Source organism: Populus euphratica, unplaced genomic scaffold (assembly GCF_000495115.2).
Source record: "Populus euphratica unplaced genomic scaffold, PopEup_1.0 scaffold1176.1, whole genome shotgun sequence".
Classification (NCBI taxonomy): domain Eukaryota; kingdom Viridiplantae; phylum Streptophyta; class Magnoliopsida; order Malpighiales; family Salicaceae; genus Populus; species Populus euphratica.
The window spans coordinates 31,122-49,041 of NW_011501030.1; positions in this window are offsets into that span (position 1 = coordinate 31,122).

Sequence of the window (17,920 nt, forward strand, 5' to 3'; positions counted from 1 at the left end):
ACTTAGATGCATTTGGTTAGATTGAGATTATTATGGATGATAGGTTCGGCCTAATTCTTTTGGTGGGTAATTCGGTCAAATCAGGACAGGCTATGCATGAGATGATTTTAGGCAGCAAAGAAAGTTTATTTTGAGTGCATTTTTAGATCTAGTTTAGTCCCTATTAATGAATATGAGTTTGGGTCACATGGGGTTCAAAGTTGGCTTGGGTTAAATAAGATGTTAGAATCAAATTAGATTTGTTTGGGATTGATTTTCTAATTCTACAAGGACTCAAATTTCTCCTAAAATTCAAGGAGAATATTTATCAACAAATGGGAAAATTTCCTAGTCAACAAAGGATACAAGGGGGCTGCTAAATTTGATTTCCTAAACTAGGAAGGATTAATTAATGATTCTCCTAGTCTAGGAAAGAACCTAAATTGACAGATATAAAAGAGGGAGATTTTCTTCATTAATTGTCCATATAAAACAAGAAAACTAAGCACAACAAGGCAAGAAGACTTCAGAATCAATTTCACATTCAAATATGATTTCCTTGTCTATTTGGGACTTTTTATGGGTGGCAAATCTTATTTTAGCATATCTAAGATTTTAATTTTAGATTTTTATTATATTTATTATTTTCTTCTTAGTCTTTAGTTTATTATTACTTATTTAGGTCAATTTTGTAGGTGGATTCAAATCAACCCATATATGGGATCCATTAGGGTTATTTGAAGCATTATATAAGTTTTTTGTACGTTAAAAAGCAGGTAACTATGAATTTATGAAATAAACTTGTGTTTTGCATTATGCAACATGTTATCTTTAATAGGACAAAGATCAAATTTAACTTATCAAGGTATAATTGACTTTATGGTGTCATTCATTTCAATTCCAATAGTGTTTGTGCCTTGGGATAGGTTTCCATTGTGTCATACTTCTCAAACCTGATTTTTAGCTTTCTTATAGAAGTATCATCTTTGTTGGAGGTTATTTGACAACGTGATCAAGAAGTTCATATTATGGAAAACCTGTAGAAAATTACATAATCAAAACAACATCAAATGAAACCAGTAAAACAAACACAAAAACAAGAAAAAGGAAAAAAAAGAAGGAAAAGGCCAACCTTTTCCATGCAATAAGAATTACCTTGGAGTATATTAATCTCATTCTAGGGTTATTGTTTACATCTATTAAAGAATAGACACTGTATCTCTCTGTGTACAATAGCTAGACATTATGAAGAAGAAAAACTTAAAGAAACAATATAAGAACATAAACATGATATAAGTTAACTAGGTATAGTAAAGGAAATGAAAAGTATGAACAAAAGATTAATGAAAACAAAACTTAAGAATTACAAAAATATAAAAAGAAAGAGCAAGAACATGATCTTTAGTATTTTTAAGGTAAATAAAAATGGAGGATAAACTAGAGTGATACTTTGATAAGTCGATCCGGACGCCACAAAGATCAATCTAGGATTTTGACGCCACACTCTTTGTGATTGAAGAGTGATAAGTCAGGTAGGGTTCTTCACAAATCAATTTGGAAGAATAACTCTTAATTCTCGGAATTAAGTTCAAATATTGGCCAAAAGTTCTTTATTACATATTCTGATGCCATATTTATAATGGAACATCCCTCCATACTTAGGAAAATTCAACATGACAGAAATCAAGCCCAAAACTTGGACTTTGACAAAGTACCCAGACAAATTACACTACCACATATTTTCTGACTTTAATTGAAACATAAACAGACCGAATTTAAAATGGCTATAACTTCTTGCACAAAAGTCCAATGCAATCATGGTTGGACAATCTGGAAAGACCACGTTCTGAACTTGAAATCCACCTAGATTAGTCTTGTTTTCACATGCAATGGATGACTTCAAATTCGGGTTCAAATTTATCTACTGTTCTGACATAAACAGCATCAATTTCTTAACTTATTAGCATTATCAACCCAAATTCAAGTAGTCCAGCATCAAAAGAACCATTAAGGGCTCTTCCCATCTTTAAGCTCCAATTGTAGGCAAATAAGCACCCTTGAACCAATTTGAAACTGATTGCCAAATTTTAACTCCGACGCAGCTTCAATCATTCCAATCTGACTCGTCAAGGTCCTTTGTAGTTGTTTCGCTCTCGCTCTTGTCATTGGACCATCTGAATCCTCTTGTATATTTGATTTACCTTTACGAGATGGATTATCATTCCCATGATGCACATCACTTGGGGTGGAACCGAAAGCAAACAATAGCAGTAGGGCCAACAGGCCAACAAGGTGGGCTGATTGTGAGGATTTTGAGGAGGCTGTTGGTGATATCGGTGATGGTGTTTTTGATGATGAGGCCATAGACTACCAGGAAGGTTTTCGGCAGCCTAGAAACCAAAGGGTTTATGGGAATAGAACTAGGGGCCAATTCGTCCAAAGGGAAAATTTCCGTAGTGTTGGGGGACATGCTGATTTAGATGGTGATTTGGATGCTATCAAACTGAAAATACCTTCTTTTCAAGGTAAAAACGATCCCGAGGCATATTTGGAGTGGGAAAAAAAGGTGGATTGGATTTTTGATTGCCATAACTATTCGGAGGCGAAGAAAGTGAAATTGGTAGTCATCGAATTCATTGATTATGCACTGATTTGGTGGGATCAGAATGTTACTAGTAGAAGACGGAGTGGAGAGAGGCCGGTAGCGTCGTGGGAGGAGATGAAAGTGTTGATGAGAAGGCGATTTGTGCCTAACCACTATTATAGAGATTTGTATCTGAAATTGCAGGGTTTGAATCAGGGTTCTAGGTCCGTGGACGAGTATTTCAAGGAAATGGAGATTGCCATGATTCGGGCCAACGTGATTGAGGATCGGGAAGCTACTATGGCTAGGTTTCTAAATGGACTGAATAGGGACATTGCAAATGTTGCAGAATTACAACACTGTGTGGAATTGGAAGACATGGTCCATATGGCAACGAAGGTAGAGAGACAAATAAAGAGAAGGGGCAGTACACGTTTTCAGACCAATTCGGCTTCATCTTCCTCAACATGGAGGCTGAATTTGAAAAGAGAGGGGGTTGTCCAACCAAAGCCTTATGCAAAGGCTGAACCACTTAAGGCCAAAAAGGATACTTATACAGATGGGAAAGGTAAATCTGAATCTCAACCTACTCGTGATAGAGATATTAAATGCTTTAAATGTTTAGGGAAGGGGCACATTGCATCTCAGTGTCCAAACCGAAGAGTTATGCTTATAAGAGATAATGGGGATGTTGAATCTGAAAGTGAGAAATCTGAAAGTGAAGAGATGCCACCTTTGATGGATTGTAGCGATGAGTAGATTGCATACCCTGTTGAGGGGGAGGCTTTGGTTATAAGACGTGCGCTGAACATGCAAATCAAAGAAGATGATGTAGATCAGCAACGGGAAAATATATTTCACACTCGATGTCACATTCAAAACAAGGTATGTAGCATGATAATTGATGGAGGTAGTTGTGCTAATGTTGCTAGTGATACACTTGTGAAGAAATTGAATCTGAGTTGTATTAAGCATCCTAGGCCTTATAGATTGCAATGGTTGAATGAATGTGGTGAAGTGAGGGTTACTAAGCAGGTTTTGATTGCGTTTGCTATTGGGAAGTATTCTGATGAGATTTTATGTGATGTCGTCCCGATGCATGCTAGTCACTTACTTTTGGGGCGTCCATGGCAGTTTGATCGGAAAGCGATTCATGATGGGTTCAGAAATAGGTTCACTATTGTAAAGGATGGTAAAACCATCACTCTTGTACCTCTTTCTCCGAAACAAGTGTATGATGATCAAATCAAATTAAAAAAGGAATGTGAGGATGGGAAGAGTGAAAATTCACGTGAGGACAATGGTGAGAGAAAACCATCAGATTCGGCTAAACCTAAATCATTAATTAAACCGGTTGAGAGTGGAGGTAAAAACCGAGGAGTGAAGAAAGTAAGCTTGTGTGATGATAATAGTGTGGAAAAATTAAAGAAACAACCTAATTTTTATGCAAAAGGATCTCAAATCAGATCTGCATTTTTTACTAATAAGCCAATGATCTTACTTCTGTATAAGGAGGCTTATTTTAACACTAACGATCTTGATTCTGCTATTCCTAGTGTGGCTGTTTCTTTGATGCAGGAGTTTGATGATGTATTCCCTGAAGACATCCCTAATGGATTACCACCATTAAGGGGGATTGAACATCAAATTGATCTTGTGCCCGGAGCTTCAATTCCTAACCGTCCAGCCTATAGAAGCAACCCCGAGGAGACGAAGGAGCTTCAAAGGCAAGTAGATGAGTTGATGATGAAGGGGTACATTCGTGAGAGTATGAGTCCTTATGCTGTGCCAGTGCTACTTGTGCCTAAAAAGGATGGAACATGGAGGATGTGTGTTGATTGTCGTGCTGTCAATAACATAACGGTAAAGTATCGACATCCTATTCCTAGGCTTGATGACATGCTAGATGAGTTACATGTATCATGTATTTTCTCTAAGATTGACTTAAAAAGTGGGTACCATCAAATTAGGATGAAAGAGGGTGATGAGGGGAAAACTGCATTTAAGACTAAGCATGGTTTATATGAATGGTTAGTCATGCCGTTTGGACTTACAAATGCGCCTAGCACGTTTATGCGTTTAATGAATCATGTCTTGCGTGCATTTATAGGTAAGTTTGTTGTTGTGTATTTTGATGACATTTTGATCTATAGCAAGAACTTAAATGAGCATCTTGATCATTTGCGTAATGTACTTAGTGTGTTGCGTAGTGAGCGATTATATGCTAATCTTAAGAAGTGTACCTTTTGCATGGAAAAAATTGTGTTTCTTGGCTATGTCGTTACTGCACAGGGTATCGAGATGAATGAGGAGAAAGTTAAAGCCATCCGAGATTGGCCTACACCAAAATCGGTAAGTGAGGTAAGGAGTTTTCATGGACTTGCTAGTTTTTATAGAAGGTTTGTGAAGGATTTTAGTACTATTGCTGCACCTTTAACTGAAATTGTGAAAAAGTCTGTTGGATTCAAATGGAATGATGCACAAGATGAGGCTTTTAAATTGTTGAAGGATAAGCTTTGTTCGGCACCTGTTTTAGCTTTGCCAGACTTTACAAGAGCTTTTGAAGTATAATGTGATGCGTCAGGTATCGGAATAGGAGCTGTGTTAATGCAGGATAGGAGGCCCATTGCATATTTCAGCGAAAAACTTAATGGGGCAGCCTTGAATTACCCTACATATGACAAGGAACTCTATGCTTTGGTAAGAACTTTAGAGACGTGACAACATTACCTGTGGCCCAAGGAGTTTGTCATACATTCTGATCATGAATCATTGAAGCACTTGAAAGGGCAAGGTAAATTGATTAGGAGACATGCCAAATGGGTTGAATTTATTGAAACATTTCCGTATGTGATCAAGTATAAGCAAGGGAAAGAAAACATTGTGGCTGATGCACTTTCACGCAGGTATGTTCTTTTATCTACTTTGGATGCTAGATTTCTAGGATTTGAACACATAAAAGAATTGTACAAGGATGATAGTGATTTTGCTAATGTTTACAATGCTTGCTAATGTTTATAATGTTTACAATTGCTTGTACGTGAAGCACATGGAGGCGGGTTGATGGGGCATTTTGGTGTTGTTAAGACTTTGGATGTGTTGCATGAGCATTTTTATTGGCCTAAAATAAAAAAAGATGTGCAACGCATATGTGATAAATGCATAACTTGTAGGAAAGCAAAGTCTAGGACTCAACCGCATGGCTTGTATACCCCTTTGCCTGTACCGAAAGAACCTTGGGTAGACATTTCGATGGACTTTGTCTTGGGTTTACCTAGGTCAAAACGGGGCAGGGATTCCATCTTTGTAGTTGTTGATAGGTTTTCAAAGATGGCACATTTCATTCCATGTCATAAAACTGACGATGCAACTAACATTGCTGATTTGTTCTTTAGGGAGATAGTACGACTTCACGGGGTCCCTAAGAGCATTGTTTCTGATAGAGATGTTAAGTTCCTTAGCTATTTTTGGAAGGTGTTATGGGGAAAAATGGGTACTAAACTGTTGTTTTCAACTACTTGTCACCCCTAAACAGATGGACAAACCGAAGTAGTTAATAGGACCTTAACACAACTTTTGCGTGTTGTCATTCAAAAGAACTTAAAGAATTGGGAAGATTGTTTGCCATTTATAGAGTTTGCATATAATCGTAGTGTGCACTCTACTACTGAATTTTCACCATTTGAAATTATGTATGGATTTAACCTTTTAACTCCAATGGATTTGATTCCTTTGCCTATTGATGAAAGGGTTAGTTTGGATGGCAATCGTAAAGCACAGGTGGTGAAAACTCTTCATGAGAGTGTGCGGCAACAGATTGAAAAGAGGAATCGCGTGTATGCCACCAAAGCCAATAAGGGGCGCAAACATGTTGTCTTTCAGCCTGGCGATTGGGTTTGGGTGCATATGCGCAAGGAGAGATTTTCGGCCCAGAGGAAGTCAAAGCTACAACCACGAGGAGATAGGCCGTTTCAGATCCTTGAGAGGATCAATGACAACGCTTATAAAGTTGATTTGCCAGGTGAGTATAGTATTAGTGCTACCTTTAATGTTTCTGATCTTACTCTGTTTGATGTAGGTGATGATTCGAGGTCGAATCCTTTTGAAGAGAGAGGGGATGATGCGGATCAGCCTAACACCAAGCATAATCATGCCAACAACCCATTGGAGGTGCCAATTGGGCCAATCACAAGAGCTAGGGCTAAGAAGCTTAAAGAAGCATTGAATGGGCTTGTTCTGAATATATGGAACAAAATGGACCTAGAGCGGCTTGGAACATTTAAGGAGCATGAAGGACAGCCTTTAATTCATTTAGTTCAGGTCCAAGAAGAGCCCAATTCATGTGGAACAAGGGGTTGATGTGTCCGGCCCAATACCAGCCTTGTTAGGCTTGTCTTTTCTAATACTACAAGGATAAAGAGTCAGCAATTTATTCTCCTAACTAAGTAAGGAAGTTGGCCAAATCTTATTCCTAAAGAGGGGAGGACTATTTAATACTTTTCCTCACTTAGGAAGGAAAGTAATTAAATCAGCAACAAAGGAGGAAATTTGTTTTCTTATTTGTCCTAGTTAAACAAGGAATTCCAAGCTAATCAAGGACATCAAAGGGGGCAGCAACACAAATTTTCCAAATCAGATTTTTCCAATTTTGTTTAGGACTTCTTAAGGGTGACAAATCCGATTCTAGCTTATTTAGGATGGTATTTTCGGATTTTTAGTATTTTTAGTATTTTCTTCTTAGTTTTTGGGTTATTATTACTTATTTGGGTCAATTGTAAGTGGGCTACATATAAGTCCACCTAAGGGAGGTCCATTAGGGTTTCTTTAAATTCAAATTCAGTATAAATAAAGGCATAACCCAAACATGTAAAGGTTACGCAATTTTCAGATTAATAAAACTTCTTTGCTGCACTTATTGTGTGTTGGTGGGATAATCTCCTTCCTTGGTTCTCTAAAGAACTGAAAACGACTTATCGAAAAACAACTGACTTCGTGGTGTCATCCTTATACTTCTCGTTCGCGAATCAATATTCGTTGGGTGGGGGTTTCTGTTTTCAATAGTGCTGGTGCCTAGGTACAAGTTATCTTTGTGTCACACTCCTATCAAACCTGATTTACTTGGTTTTCCAGGAATTGGCATCTTTGCGTGTGGGTTGCGTGACCATGTGATCACGAGGTTCGCATCATCATCTAAGAAAAATGGCCTTTGAAAACTCCCGTAAAAATTTAAGGGCTATCCAATAGTCGGATCAAAACTTATGGCCATTTTGAACCGTTACTCTAGTTTGGCACAACCAAACCTCCACCTCACCGACTAGCAATTCCATATCCACTCCAAGGAAAACAACGTCCGAAAACTCTTCAAAAAAATTAAGGGTAATCAAAACGATCGAATTAATAGTTATTGGCATTTCTAACCGTTACACTAGTTTAGCACCAACAAAACTCTGCCTCACTTAGTAGCAATTCCACATCTACTGTAAAGAAAACGGCCTTCGAAAACTCTTATAAAAAAGTGAGGGCGATCCAACAATCGGATCAAAAGTTAAAGCCATTTGGAACCGTCACTCTAGTTTGGCACAAGGATACCTCTGCCTCACTGAGTATCGATTCCACATCAAATACAAAGAAAACAACCTTTAGAAACTCTTGTAAAAAAGTGAGGGCTGTCGGATCAAAACTTATGGCCCTTTCACACCGTTATCTTGTCTAGCCTGACCAGTATCTGCCTCATTGGGTAGCGATTCTCATCTACTCTATAGAAAACAACCTTCAGAAACTCCTGTAACACTTTGAGTGTGATCCAATAGTCGTATCCAAATTTATAGACCTTTTGAACTATTACTCTAATCTGGCATGACCAAACCTATGCCTCATTGAATAGCGATTCCATATTTACTAGAAAGAAAACGACCCCTGGAAACTCCTGTAAAAAAGTGAAGGTGATTCAAAGGTTGAATCAAAAGTTTTAGCCTTTTCCAACCGTTACTCTGGTCTGGCCGGACCAAACCTCCAACTCATTGAGTAGCGATTCCCCATCTACTCCACAGAAAATGGCTTTCGGAAACTCCTGTAAAAATTTAACAGAGATCAATCGGTTGGATCAAAAGTTATTGCCATTTGGAACTGTTATTCTAGTCTAGCACAAACACATTTCAACCTCACCGAGCAGTGATTCCACATCTATTATAAAGAAAAAAGCCTCCGGAAACTCTTGTAAAAACATGAGGGCAATCTAATGGTCGGAGCAAAAGTTATAGCCTTTTCGAACCGTTATTTTCATCTAGCGTGACCATACCTCGACCTCACCGACTAATGATTCCACAACTATTCCATGGAAAACTACCTTTGGAAACTCCTATCAAAATTTGAGGGCAATCCCATGGTCAAATCAACAATTATGGCCCTTTTGAAGCATTTCTATGGTCTGGTATGACTAGACTTCGACCGCACCGAGCAGTGATTCCATATCTATTCCATGGAAAACAGCCTTCAGAAACTCCTGTAAGAATTTGAGGGCGATCCAATGGTTGAATCAAAAGTTATGGCCCTTTCGAACCTTTATTTTCATCTAGCGTGACCAGACCTCAACCTCCTCGAGTAGCGATTCCATATTTGCTCCAAGGAAAACGGCCTCGAGAAACTCTTATAAAAATTTAAGCATGATCAAACAGTTAGAGAAAAAGTTATGGCCCTTTCAAAACCATATTTTCAAGTAGCATAACTAGACCTTCACCTTATCGAGTAGCAATTCCATATTAACTCCAAGAAAAAGGACCTCCGGATAATCTTGTAAAAAATTAAGGGCAATCCTTATTTTTCATATGGCATGATTGACATGATCAAAGAGTTGATGTCTTATCCCAAGTGCAGAAGTGTCAAAATAATAAATAACCCGGCAAGACCGAGGTCGAACCACAGAGAGGTTAACTATATAAATTATAAATAAAACAACAACAACAATAACAATAACAACAATAACAATAGTAATAAATAAAAACAACAACAACGATGATGATGGTGGTGGTGAAGATGAGGTAAAGAGGACTTTGAGATGTAAAATTAATGTGAAGATTATACAATGATAAAAACAAATGTCAAGGTTAGAGGATACACTAATAGTATTAGAGATAAGTAAGGTATAAACTCTTTATTAATTATCAACATGATCATATTAATCATCTTATTTACATAACACCATACTTATAAATTTTATCAAGTATTCATGATGCTAACTTATGTTGACAACAAATCAAGTTCCTCTCATAATAACGATGTCAGTCGAATACTACGAAGGATCAAGTATTTGATGTACCAATTGTTACACAACACAAATCTAGATTAACCATTTAACAAGTAAGGTATTAAGAATTAATAAGATAAAAATGATAAGACATGTTAATAGCAAGTTGTTTAGGATATAAGCATTGAAGTCCATATTGAGTTTATATTTACTTATCCGAACACCATTAGTGAAACCTTTTCACCTTGACATAATTAACTTAGCTAGACATTATGAAGGAGAAAAACTTAAAGAAACAATATAAGAACATAAACATGATATAAGTTAACTAAGTATAGTAAAGGAAATGAAAATCATGAACAAGAGATTAATGAAAGCAAAACTTAAGCATTACAACAATATAAAGAGAAAACGCAAGAACATGATCTTGATATGGAAAACAAGATACCCAAATGAATGGCAAATGCCTCCTTTTATAGGCTAAAATTCGGGACTATTCATGTGGTAATTGATAATTGATGTAGTGGTCAACTATTAATCAGTGGACTTGGTGGACAACATCACTCAAGCACTTTGAATGGCTGAATTGACATTGATGCAATCAGAATTTGGCATAGTGTTCTTCAATTGATAATTGAAAGTTGTTGGAAATTGTCTTTTCCTTCCACCCACCAAATTTCAGATCATTTGGATCACTACAGCTCGAGATATGTCTAAAATACTAAGTAGTACTGCTGGTGGACATGGTAGATAGCCCTCATGCTCTTGTATGGATGAAATCTCATTTCTACCATCTAAATTTGAGCTGATTCTCTTCATGAACGTTATTTGAAATTGTCTTTTTTTTTTTGGTAAGTTGACGTATATATTAAAGGAAAACGATACAAAGATTATAAGGGGCATACCCCAGATTTACAATGAGAACAGAAACGTAAAACAACAGATGGCTACATGCTAGCCACCAAACTGAAAACTCAAGACCTAACTTGATTCGTTAGGGAAACCAATACAACCAGCTAAATATCAAATGAAGAATCTATGTTATTAACCCTCCATGCTCGTTGGATTCTTTTATTTTCATCTGTTGGTAGAACGTTCCTCATCAAATCAAGCTTATCACGGATGATACATTCAATTTGATGAAAGACCAAATTCTGAGTTCTAGATATTCCAGCAAAGGTCCTTGCATTCCTTTCTTGCCAGATATGATACACTGTAGCTGCAAAACTGAGTTTACGAGAAAAATTAACAAAACTTTTGCCATGCCAAGTGACAGTGGCCCATCGAATCCATTCATCCCATCCTTTTGTCATTCTTGGAATGTTGCATCTGTCACAAACATCCCACCAGATCGCTTTAGTATAGGAGCATTCAAAGAACAAGTGGTTGTGATCTTCGTAGTTATTGTCTTTTCCTTCCACCCACCAAATTTTAGATCATTTAGACTTCTAGAACTCCAGTTATGGATAAACTTTGAGTAGTGTTTGGGCTAGATTGCAAGATAGATTTGGACTTCTCTTTTGTGGCCAAACTTTGAATTTGAAAATGGCAAATTTGGGTCTTTCCATACCATGAAAGTTGTAGGCCTATTTGTTATCTTTCCAGCCATATAAATTAATATGAAATCCAAGATCTAAAGCTCTAGATATGATCCGATGACTGAACAGTGTTCGAATTTGAAGTGAATCGGCATCTCCTTCGTAAGCTTAGCCTTTTCTTTGTCCTTTCACTTCCAATAGTTAATCACAACAATCAATCCTTTGAATTATAAGAATACCTGCATTTAAAATGAGCATTTACCATAAATTAAAGGAGTTATTGATACTTCAAGTGCAAAATGATGATATAAAGCCTTGATAAAAATACACTTTAAAGTACTAATCATACCCCCCAACCAGCTTATTACTAGTCCCTAGTAATCAAAGCGTTAAAATAGAAAAACAATTTGCAAGTTTCCCAAAGTAAAGTATTCATCATTTAACTTTCATTACTCTATCCAAGTAAACAAACTCTCATTAAATTTATATATATCTGCTTCATATTGTTGAAACAAGATATTAATAAACCTTCTTTTTTTATGTGCTCAATGTAAGAAAACATAGATGATGGGGCTTTTATTAAAAGAGAACAATATTATGTTCTAATGTTTAAGGTTAATGTCATTGGGTTGGGATTATTATTTTTTTCTCTTTTTTTTATATACATTTAACTTAAAACACAATGCATCTGTAACCCATATAATGAGCTTTCGACTAATGACTCCCAGACCAGTTGGTCTTAGGGCATTAGGTGTTGAGACACCCCTTCGAGCTTAATAACTCGGGTTGCAGAAACTGATACGTAGATAGTGCATTGTTTGATTCCCTTAAGCTTTTCTCCTCAACCCATGTAACAAGCGTTGGGCCAATAGCTCCCAAGTCAGTTGACTTTAGGGTATTAGGTGTTAAAACACCCCTTCGGGCTTAATAACTCAGGTTAGGGAGGCTACGAAACCAAACCTATCTATATTTTTATTTATTTTCTTATTTTTTTAATTACATTTATAATCATTATTTTTCTTTTTTTTTCTTTTGAGTTTTTTTTTAAAGCAAATTATATACTATCTCTTTTTTTTAGTTATTACCTTTAACAAAAGAACATAAATAATGTAATAATCTAATATGCAACCCATAATCATATGTTAAAGTGTATGTGTGAAAATGAAGGTTTAAAAATACTTGTTTTAATGAGTATATGAGTAGAAGCAATAAATAATAATGTGAGAGTTTGTAAACCTGAATATTTCAAGAAGTATTATAATAGACCTTGTTAAGAATGTTTACTAGGATACGTCTCAAGAGTCACTTTAACAAAAGAACTCCTTGACTCTGCCATCATAGTAACAATGGTTTTGCAAATAGAAAGCACAACTAGTAAAGTTTTTTTTTTTTGGAAATATCAACTACTACCCCTTCCCCCCAACCAAAACGAAACATTGTCCTCAATGTTATAAGGTAGAAAGATAGAGGGTAGAAGATATCACCTAAAACAACGAATACTGACAAACCTGAAACACACTTAAACAAATATGAGAAATAACAAAATAAAATAATAAAACACAAGGTTTCACAGATGAAGACTCAAATCCAATCTAAGCTTTTTACGGTTATCCTTAGTTGACCAATTTATGCAACCCATGGAGGGATCAATTATAGGAGTGAAAGATTATAGTTGGTCAATCAATTGTTCAGCAATGGCAGCAGAGATTATGATTTGTCATGCTGAAGACGTTAGAAATTTTTGTTCCACAACATGATCAAGAAAAGACAACAACTTATCATAATAACCATTAACATTTAACAAACCAATGGGTTTATGGTGAATGTGAAGTTGAGCCCAAGAGGAAATATGAAAGATCTCTTCCAATGTGCCCAGACCACCTGGCAAGGCAATGAAAGCATCAGCATGTTTAAACATTGTATTCATTCGATCAAACATTGTGGAGACCTATAGTTCCTCTCCAATTGTTGTTCCAATAATATCACCATGTGCTAAAGCCTTAGGGACAACCCCCAAAACATGACTACCTCCTAAAAATGTAGTTATTGACATACCCCCCCATTAACCCAAGGTTGCCTCCTCCATACACCAAATAAATATTTTTTGCAACTAATATCTGACCAAGATGATTTGCTGATTCTAAAAACTCTTTTTCTTTCCCAGGACTAGATCCACCAAAAACACAAATATTTCGTATTTGATGACGTGAGGAACTTGCCATTTCTACACACTTTGATATCTGTGAAATGTGTGGGCTGAGTCGAAATGAAGGGAATGAAGAGAAGAATTTATAGATGAGAAAGTGAAAATGCAATCATATCACCTATATGTAGTCCAGCTGGAGTCTCTCTCTCTCTCTTTTATTATTATTATTATTATTATTATTATTATTATATATATGTACAAATGTGTATGTACAAGTGACACGACTAAAAGATTGATGTCTTCTCCCAAGTGCAGGAGTGTCAAAGTAATAAATAACCCGGCAAGACCAAGGTCGAACCATAGAGAGGTTAATTGTACAAATTATAAACAACAACAATAGTAACAACAACAACAACAACAATAATAGTAGCAATGATAATACTAATAATACTAGTAGTAGTAGTAGTAGTAGTAGTAGTAGTAGTAACAACAACAATAATAAAGAAAAAGAAAAAGAAGAAGAAGAAGAAGAAAAGTTGATGAGAACTTTGAGATGAAAAATTAAAGTAAGGATTAAATAATGATAACAAACAATGTCAAGATTAGAGGATCCACTAATGGTATGTCAAACAAGTATAGTATAAACTCTTATTATTCAATTGGAAACCACACACAAAGGAGGTTCCAATCTGATTATAGATTGTTAACATGATTACATTAGTCATCTTATTCAATTAATGCTAATACTTGTAAATTTCATCAAGCATTCATGATTATATAACTTATGTTAACAACAAATCAAGTTCCTTTCATAACTCAGGTGTCGGTTATACTATACAGTATGAGCTATGAAAGTGCCAAGCATTTGTTGTATCAAGTGTTATACAACATAAATCAAGATTAGTCATTTAACAAGCAAAGTATTAAACAGTGAATAAGATAACAAATAGAAAACATGTTAGTATCAAACATTAAAGTCCATATTAAGTTTATACTATACTTATTCTTACACCATTATTGTAACTTTTTCCCCTTGACATAATAAACTTAGCTAGACATAATGAAAGAAAGAAAAATAGATAAATAAAATAAGAACATAAATACTGAACAGTGCTCGGGCTGGAGGACAGATTCAGACTTTTTTGTTGTTGCTCTAATTTAAAGTTGAAAATGACCTTTTTAGATCTTGGCCTCCATATGAAATTTGGAGGCCTATGTCTTAACTTTCCATTCATATAAAGTAGACCTAAATCTAAGATCTACAACTCTAGATATGATCCAATTACTGAACAGTGTTCCAGTTTGGACTGTACCGATATCTCTTTTCTATGTTTGGCCATCTCTTTGTCCTTTCAATTTCAGTTCTTAAATTCATCAATCAATCCTTTCATTTATGTGATAGGCCCTGATTTAAAATGAACATTTACCACAAATTAAAGGTATCTTATATTATTAGATATATTATTATAAAACATGCTTTAGTTAAGGAGTTATTGATACTTCAAATGCAAAATGATGATATAAAACCTTGATAAAAATACACTTTTAAGTATCAATCACACCCCCCAACTAGTTTATTACTAGTCCCTAGTAATCAAAGCATTAAAATAGAAAAATACTTTGCAAATTTCACAAAGCAAGGTAGTCATCATTTAACTTCCATTAATCTATCCAGATAAACAAACTCTCATTAAATTTATATATCTGCTCAATACCTCTTAACAAGATATTTATAAACTTTTCTTTTGTGCCCAATGTATTAACACATAATTATAGGGCTTTTCTTGAAAGAAAACAAAATTTTTGTTCTAATGTTTAAGGTTAACTTTCTTGGGTTGGGATTATTATTTTAGTCTTTTTTTTAATATATATACATATAATTTAAAACACCATGCATCTTTAACCATGTAACGAGCTTTCAGCTAATGACTCCCAGACCTGTTTCCTTAGGACATTAGGTGTTAAGACACCCCTACGAGCTTAGTAACTCCAGTCGCAGATACTGATATGTAGATAGTGCAATGTTTGATTCCCTTAAGCTTTTCTCCTCAACCCATGTAACAAGTGTTGGGCCAATAGCTCCCAAGTCAGTTGACTTTAAGGTATTATTATCATTTTTTTCTCTTTTTTTCTTCTTTTTTGTTTTTTTGTTTTTGTTTAATTATGTACTATCCCTTTCCCTTAGTTGTTACCTTTAACAAAAGAACATAAATAATGTAATAATCCAATATGCAACCCACAATCATATGTTTAAAGTGTGTATGTGTGTGTAAATTAAGGTTAAAGAATACATGTTAAATAAGTATATGAGCAGAATTAAGTGATAACAATGCGATAGTTTGTAAATCTGAATATTTCAAGAAGTATTATGATAGACCTTGTTACGAATGATTACTAAGATGCGTCTCAAGAGTCATAAAAAGTTTTCCTTACTCTGCCATCATTGTAACAACAATTTTGCACATCCTTTATGAAATAGAAAACCAGTTAGTTTTTTTTTTTTAGCTACTACCCTCTCCCCCTAACTAAAACGAGACATTGTCCTTAATGTTTAAAGGTAGAAAGATAGAGTATAGAAGATATCACCTGAAATAACGAACACTCACAAACCTGAAACACTGAAACAAATATATATATGACTCAAGAAGCAATGAAAAAACTAGAAAACAAGCAAAACGAAACTGCGATGATAGTCTCGTGAGTAGCAAGCGAGTCTATCCGAAATATGAACGAAACTGAAGACGCGAATAAAAACAGAAACAAAAAATATGCAAAATCATTAAACAACACCCAAATATGTTGGATATGATGAAAATAAACTGCAAGAAACGAAATCAACAAAAAGCAAGCGAATTTTGAAACGGTGACGCAAGACAGACTCGTTTACGACAAGTTAAGTCCGAATCTGGAACCTAAAGTAAATAATGTTCAATTGAGTTAAAATTTCAGATATAGTGTGATATCAACCCAGATAGACATAATATAAGGTTTGAGCAATTTATGACAACGTTTGATATACTGACGTAAAAACGTTATGAATCAGACCTGAATAGACCCGAATTTGAAACCCAAAGCAAATGATATCCAATTGACCCCAAATTTGATATGTAATGCGATTAGGACCCCAGTAATTCGAATATCAAATTTGACCTAATTCCGAGTTGATTTGATCCTCCATTGTAAGATTTGCACCGTTATTAGTAGCACATATCGCTGTCGTGTGTCCAAAGACATTACAATTATTGCACTTTGATGGTATCCATTCGTAATCAGCTGAAATTGTTATGAATAACCCATTTGGACAACGAAGGTCGTATTCCTTAACCAGCAAACCCTAATGGACCTCCCTTAGGTGGACTTATATGTAGCCCACTTACAATTGACCCAAATAAGTAATAATAACCCAAAAACTAAGAAGAAAATACTAAAAATACTAAAAATCCGAAAATACCATCCTAAATAAGCTAGAATCAGATTTGTCACCCTTAAGAAGTCCTAAACAAAATTGGAAAAATCTGATTTGGAAAATTTGTGTTGCTGCCCCCTTTGATGTCCTTGATTAGCTTGGAATTCCTTGTTTAACTTGGACAAATAAGAAAACAAATTTCCTCCTTTGTTGCTGATTTAATTACTTTCCTTCCTAAGTGAGGAAAAGCATTAAATAGTCCTCCCCTCTATAGGAATAAGATTTGGCCAACTTCCTTACTTAGTTAGGAGAATAAATTGCTGACTCTTTATCCTTGTAGTATTAGAAAAGACAAGCCTAACAAGGCTGGTATTGGGCCGGACACATCAACCCCTTGTTCCACATGAATTGGGCTCTTCTTGGACCTGAACTAAATGAATTAAAGGCTGTTCTTCATGCTCCTTAAATGTTCCAAGCCTCTCTAGGTCCATTTTGTTCCATATATTCTGAACAAGCCCATTCAATGCTTCTTTAAGCTTCTTAGCCCTAGCTCTTGTGATTGGCCCAATTGGCACCTCCAATGGGTTGTTGGCATGATTATGCTTGGTGTTAGGCTGATCCGCATCATCCCCTCTCTCTTCAAAAGGATTCGACCTCGAATCATCACCTACATCAAACAGAGTAAGATCAGAAACATTAAAGGTAGCACTAACACTATACTCACCTGGCAAATCAACTTTATAAGCGTTGTCATTGATCCTCTCAAGGATCTGAAACGGCCCATCTCCTCGTGGTTGTAGCTTTGACTTCCTCTGGGCCGGAAATCTCTCCTTGCGCATATGCACCCAAACCCAATCGCCAGGCTGAAAGACAACATGTTTGCGCCCCTTATTGGCTTTGGTCGCATACACGCGATTCCTCTTTTCAATCTGTTGCCGCACACTCTCATGAAGAGTTTTCACCACCTGTGCTTTACGATTACCATCCAAACTAACCCTTTCATCAATAGGCAAAGGAATCAAAT